The 7,009-nt window shown below is 43.6% G+C and overlaps 1 pseudogene; it reads left to right on the forward strand.

The window, feature by feature from the left end:
• The first annotated feature begins 254 nt into the window (after positions 1-254).
• On the forward strand, positions 255-1,215 carry LOC110288032 (annotated as a pseudogene).
• The last annotated feature ends 5,794 nt before the right edge of the window (positions 1,216-7,009 follow it).

Here is a 7,009-nt window from a genome sequence, read left to right on the forward strand (position 1 = left end):
ACCTTGAAAAGGGATAACATTTGAAATGTGAATAAAGAAAACATTTGGCACCAGAGCCGGGAGGCGCTCAGAGAGGGCGGCGGAGCCTGCGGGAGGGGACAGACTGCGGCTTGAGCGGCGGCCGCAGCTGCAGCAGAACGGCCTGCCAGCGGCTCGGGTCCGCGCTCCGGGAACCTCACGGGGCGGGCGGGCGCCGCACCCCGGCCTGGCCGCCTGCGCCCCGGGAGGCCCCTGTGCACAACCGGACCAGCATCATGAGCAGCGGCTACAGCAGCCTCGAGGAGGACGCGGAGGACTTTTTCTTCACCGCCAGGACCTCCTTCTTCAGGAGAGCGCCTCCGGGCAAGTCCCGTTCGGGTCAGCGGGATGTAGAGAAAGAGAAGGAAACGCACAATTACCTCAGCAAAGAAGAAAACAAAAAGAAAGTTCATAAATACAATTTCAGCCGTTACAGACAAGCTGAAGATGACCTTGAATTCCAATGGGATCTACACTGGCTTCATTAAGGTGCAGATGGAACTCTGCAAACCCGCCCAGCCCTCTCCAGAGCCCAGCAGCGGTGGCTGCATGAACACGCCTTACATCAGCAGTACAAAAACCGTGGGGGAAGTGATCGAGGCTCTGCTCAGGCAGTTTCTGGTGACTGAGAGTCCCACCAAGTTTGCTCTTTATAAGCGTTGTCACCGGGAAGACCAAGTGTATGCCTGCAAGCTCTCTGACGGGGAGAACCCGCTGTACCTGCGTTTGGTAGCAGGGCCCAGAACCAACACCCTTAGTTTTGTTCTTCGAGAGCATGAAATTGGAGAGTGGGAAGCCTTCAGCCTACCGGAGTTGCAGAACTTCCTGCGCATCTTGGACAAGGAAGAGGATGAGCAGCTGCAGAGCCTAAAGCGGCGCTACACAGCCTACAGGCAGAAGCTGGTGGAAGCCGGGCTAAGGCCCAGGTCTCTCCCTGCCCGGAAGGCACAGCTCTGGGATGCACGAGAGAGCCGAGTTGGTTACCTCTTCTCGGAGAGCTGTCTTCGCGGCCCGGCCACTCTAGGGTCTTCCTCTTTTCTCTGTAGACTCAGTTGTCAAAGCCTGGTCACGCAGCATCTTGTGCCTCACGAGGGACTGGCACAAGGAACTCCGCAAGCTTGTTCTGTTTTGGCATGGCGATGTTACCTCTCGCAAGCTGTGAGCATCAGGCGCATCCCGCTGTGCTTGGAAGCATGAGCTCTGGGCTGAGGCCCCCTGTCTTCTACTAGTTACTTTAGTGACGTGATTCTGGTAACCTTCAGGATGCAAAGATGAGCTTTTTTTTTTTTTAATTTTTTTTATTACGTATTTTCCTCAATTACATTTCCAATGCTATCCCAAAAGTCCCCCATACACTTCCCCCCAACTCCCCTACCCATCCATTCTCACTTTTTGGCCCTGGCGTTCCCCTGTACTGGGGCATATAAAGTTTGCGTAAGCAATCATCCATCCTGACCAAGTAGGTTTTATTCCAGGGATGCAGGGATGGTTTAATATACGGAAATCCATCAACGTAATCCATTATACAAACAAAGATGAGCTTTAAGGCTTCACTAAGCAACCGCTAAGTCCGTGTTCTACGGTGAAACTACCTGCATGTTTTCATTCTCTGTTGGAGCAGCCTACCCACCTGAACTGAAGGACACAGGAATTTAGGAACTCTGGGGGACTGGGAGAAGATTTTGGAAGAGTTTTGACAAAGAAAGTAGAGAGCACGTCGGGAAGGTAGAGGGAAGGTAAGGGCCTAGGGCTCAGGGAGGTAGCGTGGCTTCTAAGTTAGCGTTAGAGGAGAAAGGTGGTTTTGTCTGTAAAGGAGCTAAAAGCATTCAGGGTCATTGTTGAGCTTGGTTAAAGATTGCTTAATTTGCTAGTGGGAAAATGTGGGGTCACAGCCAAAGAGCCAGGAGCTAAGCCCAAAGGGATCCACAAACTGCAGCCAACCCGCAGTGGATTTAACCTTGACCGAGGTGGTCCACAGGTAGGTGTGCCTCAACTGGACCTGACCTGTGCATCTCTTCCGAGACCAGCTGGTTCTGAGACCCGCTGGCGTGGAACGGATGGCCTGGGGTTTAGCTTCTCTGTGTAGGTGGGGCCTGGCCATGTGCTGATCCCTGTTAAAGTAGGTTCTTACCCCCACCCCTACCCCCATCCCCATACGTAGAGGTTGCTCTCAGAGTTAAAAAGGAGTTTGGGTAAGGGCAGCTGCTTCCCCTCAGCTGTTAGCTAGAAAGAAGATGTAGCAAGGCCAGGGCTCACAGCACACTTTGTGACAATCACTCTCTTCCATTTATTGCATCCTTCCTTTCCTCTGCCCCTTTCCCCTGCTTCCCCCCTCCCCCGCCTCCCAGCCCCAATCACTCTTCAAAGTTGTTCTTACAAAGTAGAAGACAGGGATGTTGATTAAAGGCAGGGTCCTACTGCATCCTTGCCTCTTCAGAGACTTAACTAAGGGCCCCAAGGAAGGAAAGTCCACACCCAGCTGACTGCAAAACAGTCGTTAATTATGGAACTATTTTAACACAAGCGAGCATGTTCCTTCCAACCAAAGAGACGCATGTGCAATAATGGACAGGCGCAATGGCCTCACTTTCCACAGCAGCTTGCAAATCCGAGAGCCGAGGGAATGGTGTTCCGATTCCGGAGGGGCCTTACGGTTGGTCTGTCTCTAGTCTAGATAGGTTTTGTCCCAAGGAATTGTTAACACGGTGACACCCGATGGAATCGTTTGGAAATTCCAAGGTGCCCCAGCTCTTAGCCTTTCTATGAACCGTGCCTTCTAGAATCTGTCCCTTGGAGGTGGCTCTCCTGACTTGTCAGAGAATGTCACCCTGTGGGAGGCAGATCCAAGTATGGGTTATGCTAATGCAAGCTCCCTGGACAATCGGATCTTCTAAGCTATTAGAAAGAGTTGGGAGAAAAAAAAAGTAGAGCTAGCTATAAAATATGAATGGCACATCTTGTTTAATTTTGCATGTGATTTCTTTTTCGTGCATCAATGAGGTTTAGTGACATTGTCATCCGACACGCTGCCTTTGTTGTTCAGGGAATGCCTTCGTGGTTCTTGTACTGGTTTTACCATTGGGTTTGTGTATGCCGCCACCAGCCACCTGGTCTTCTGACTACTCCGCCCAGTGTGCCTAGCGTTAACACTGTTAGACGCTAAAGTAGCAGCTGATGGGTATCTGTGAATTTTTTTTTTTTACTTGAAGTAGACTGTATGAAGCAGCTCCCTCCTCTATATGCCTCCAAACCTCGCTCGATGGCGCGTGCAATTTCATCTGAAGATCTGCCAGTCCATGGTTCCTGAAGGCCGATGTTCTCGCTCAAACACTGGTTACTACAGCAGCCATTGTTTTAAAGCATAAAGGAAGAAAAAGCATAAAGGAAGCATAAAGCGTAAAGAAAGAAAAGGAGCCCCAGAGGCCAAATATATATATATATATTTTTTTTTTTTAAACCGTTGTTCAGATCCTCCGGTAAAGCAAAAGTCAGCTTTGCTGTAATGCTGTTTTCTCTTCAGAATGTGATGGTACAGGGACGGTGGTAAATGAAGGGTGGCGCAGGGAAGCTTTTAAATCTAAAGTGAAAAGCTATATTTATAATGTTGAGGACTTTAAGTTTTATTTTTATAGGGCAGATTTTTTTTCTCCCCTGAAATTGTGTCTGGAATGGCAAAATTGTTCCTATTATTAAAAATTGAATTTGTTAGTTGATAAAAAAAAAAAGAAAAGAAAACATTCAATAAAAAAAGAAGAAAAAGAAAAAAAAAAATCTTCAGATGAATCCAATACGAACCTTTTAGTGCCCCCTTGTGACGAAAGTGAAAAATTGCTTCCTAGAGAGGTACTAAATAAAAGACAGTATATTGAATTAAGAATACAGATTCTGGTCGGGCGGTGGTGGCCCACGCCTTTAATCCCAGCACTCGGGAGGCAGAGGCAGGCGGATTTCTTAGTTCGAGACCAGCCTGGTCTACAAAGTGAGTTCCAGGACAGCCAGGGCTATACAGAGAAACCCTGTCTCGAAAAAAAGCGCTCCAAGATACAGGATAGTTGATTCTGTTTGTCTTTCGTTAGAGTTCCTATCTCCTTCTGGGCCTGCAATCCTTCATCCTATTCTTCCGTAAGAGTCTCCAAGCTCCATCCACTGTTTGGCTATGGGTATGTGTATCTGTCTGTGTCAGCTGCTGGGTGGAGCCTCTCAGGTGAAAGCTTGCTCCTGCCTGCAAGCATACCAGTGTATCATTGATAGTATTAGGTATTAGCACTTGCCCATGGGATGGGTCTCAAGTTGAACCAGTTATTGGTTGGCTATTCCCTCTGTCTCCGCTTCATTCCGCGTGCCTGCATTTCTTATAAACAGGATACGTTTTGGAGTGAAAGTTTTGTGGATGGGTTGGTGTCTCTAACTCCACTGGGGTTCCTGCTTTGCTATTCCCTGCACATATGCAGCATATGTGCAGATTGGTCTTTATATGGGTTCAAAAAAACTGGAATGGGGACTATCCCAAAAGTTGTTGCCTGCATGCGGGATATGTTCTTCTAGCCGAGCTGCCTTGTCTGGCCTCAATGGGAGGAGAAACACCTATCCTCTCAGAGACTTGAAGTTCCAGTATTGGGAGATATGGATAGGGCACCCACTCAAAGGAGAAGGTGAAATGGGGAAAGGATTGTGTGAGGGGGTGACTAGGAGGGGACAGTGAGCAGGATGCAAAGTGGATAAATTTTAAAAATTAAAATAAATAAATAAATAAATAAGTAAATAAGAATACAGAGGCTGTTGGATTATGCTACCTGAAAGAAATGCCACACAATAGCATATATTTCATATTTTAGAGTTTGGAAAATTAAAGTATGTCGTTGTGTAAATACATGATAGAATTAATACCTACTCAGGATTTTAATATACTTTCACCTTGCATTCTGAAAAGGATGATTCTGGTACTGCACATTTATTAGAGATGATGACTTTATTGGAAATGCCTTTATTGGAAAGCTCATGAGGCTTCCTCATATATACAGTAGAGTGAAACAATGTTTTTAGATACTGTGACATAAATCATGATACTGGTATATCTTATAATCCTACAGGTGAGGCAATTGTGAAAAAAATCTAACCACACATTAAAAGAAATGCTTATGAGACATAATGGGGACATGGGATTTCCAAGAGATAGGTCCAATAATGCTTTATAGAGTTTAAATTTTTAAAATGTCAACAAGGCAAGTAGCATAACTGCTGCTAAAACTCACTGAATTTTAGAAAGAAATTTGAGTGCAATCAGCCTACATAGATGCTTACTTCAATATGAAACATGAAGAAAGAAACCAAGAATAACAGCAAAACAGATAATGTTGGTAGCTGATCCCTCTGTATTGAAACAGCTCTAAAACTGACTGAGACATGAATGTCTCTGGATAGCCAATAAACCTTGTTGGCACTAGAGACCTTAGGACTTGTTACATCCCATGCCCTTCAGAGTGTATAAATGGTGAGTCATATTACAGCTTGTTCATGCAGTATAAATGGACTTATAAAGTTGGCAGATGCCTTTGACCTGTTCAAATATAGAGCAGTGAATTTTTAGTTACTTTTTTTTGCGCACTGCACACTCCTTATATGTGTCAAGTAAGAAATGTATATTACCTTTAAACGCTTGTGTGATTTTAGAAAAAGAACAAACACCAATAAAGACAAGACAAGTATCTAATGTGATCTAGACTCACAGACACTTTCAGTCAAGAGTTAAATTAAGCCTTTAACTTTCCTATTATACAGAGACTGGACAGGAAATGATAAAGCTAGCTTTCCCAATTTTTAGGTCTCCCAAAAGCTGCAGTCAACTCCAGATACCAGGAAGCAATCTAAGAACACACACCCACATTCCTGCGAGGTGGGGTGGGTAGGTTTAGATCATTCAGTGGGTGATGGATGTTTGTCATCTTTATGGTGGATTGGTCACAAATTTTTAATGGTTTTGGTCCGGGAGGAAACAACATAAATGAAGTGAGATTCAGTGATCTCTTTCTTTTTCTTTCCTCTATCATTCTTTCTCTCCTATCTACTGTTAGGGGAAAGAGAGGGCAGCAATGGATGAATAAACAAAAGGATGGGGGGTTATAGATAGACTATTACATCTCCTGAAAAATGATTTTAAAAAAAAGGATAGGTGGATAGGTAGATTACTAAATCTACTTTTGAACCAAAGAGCAAATACTAGTCTCAAACATTTCACATTGGTATGGAGTTCTATATATTGATACATATTTGAGGTAATTTATATTTCAATCTTGTTTAAGGTATTGTACCTATGCAACTCATTTACAACTGTAATGTGAAGTTCTAGTCCTTAAAAGCTACCATTACAAGCTGTTTCAGATAATTAAAAATACAAGTTAGCAGTCAGTCATTCAAATGTGTAGGCATATTAGGTACTAGTTTAATTACATGAATAAATTAAATTTAATTAGCTAAATTAAATTAAACCCCGAACTTTCCTATTATACAGATACTGGACAGGAAATGATACAGCTAGCTTTCCTAGGACTTGACCACTTTCCCAATTTTTAGGGCCTGCAAAAGATGCAGAAAACTCCATAAATAAGGTTTACAGGAATAAACCTTATTTAGCCACCTGTATATATTTTCAAGGTTAAGCAAATAGTAAATAGCTAAAACCAAGCAACATTTGTCTATTCAGATATACTTTATATAAATAGATGGTCTTTAAACCCTTCAGAGATCTACAGAAAATGGCATTTAAGATATTTTAATACCAAGACTTTTTATGACAGTAAGCCACACTTCTCCTGGAAACACCCGCAGTCTACATCCAAAAAAAAAAAAAAAAAAAAAAAAAAAAAAAAAAAAAAAAAAAAAAAAAAAAAAAAAAAAAAAAACCTAGAGAAAGTACCCAAGGAGCTAAAGGGATCTGCAACCCTATAGGTAGAACAACATTATGAACTAACCAGTACCTTGGAGCTCTTGACTC

This window comes from Mus caroli, unplaced genomic scaffold (genome assembly GCF_900094665.2).
Source record: "Mus caroli unplaced genomic scaffold, CAROLI_EIJ_v1.1 scaffold_14507_1, whole genome shotgun sequence".
In the NCBI taxonomy this organism is placed as follows: domain Eukaryota; kingdom Metazoa; phylum Chordata; class Mammalia; order Rodentia; family Muridae; genus Mus; species Mus caroli.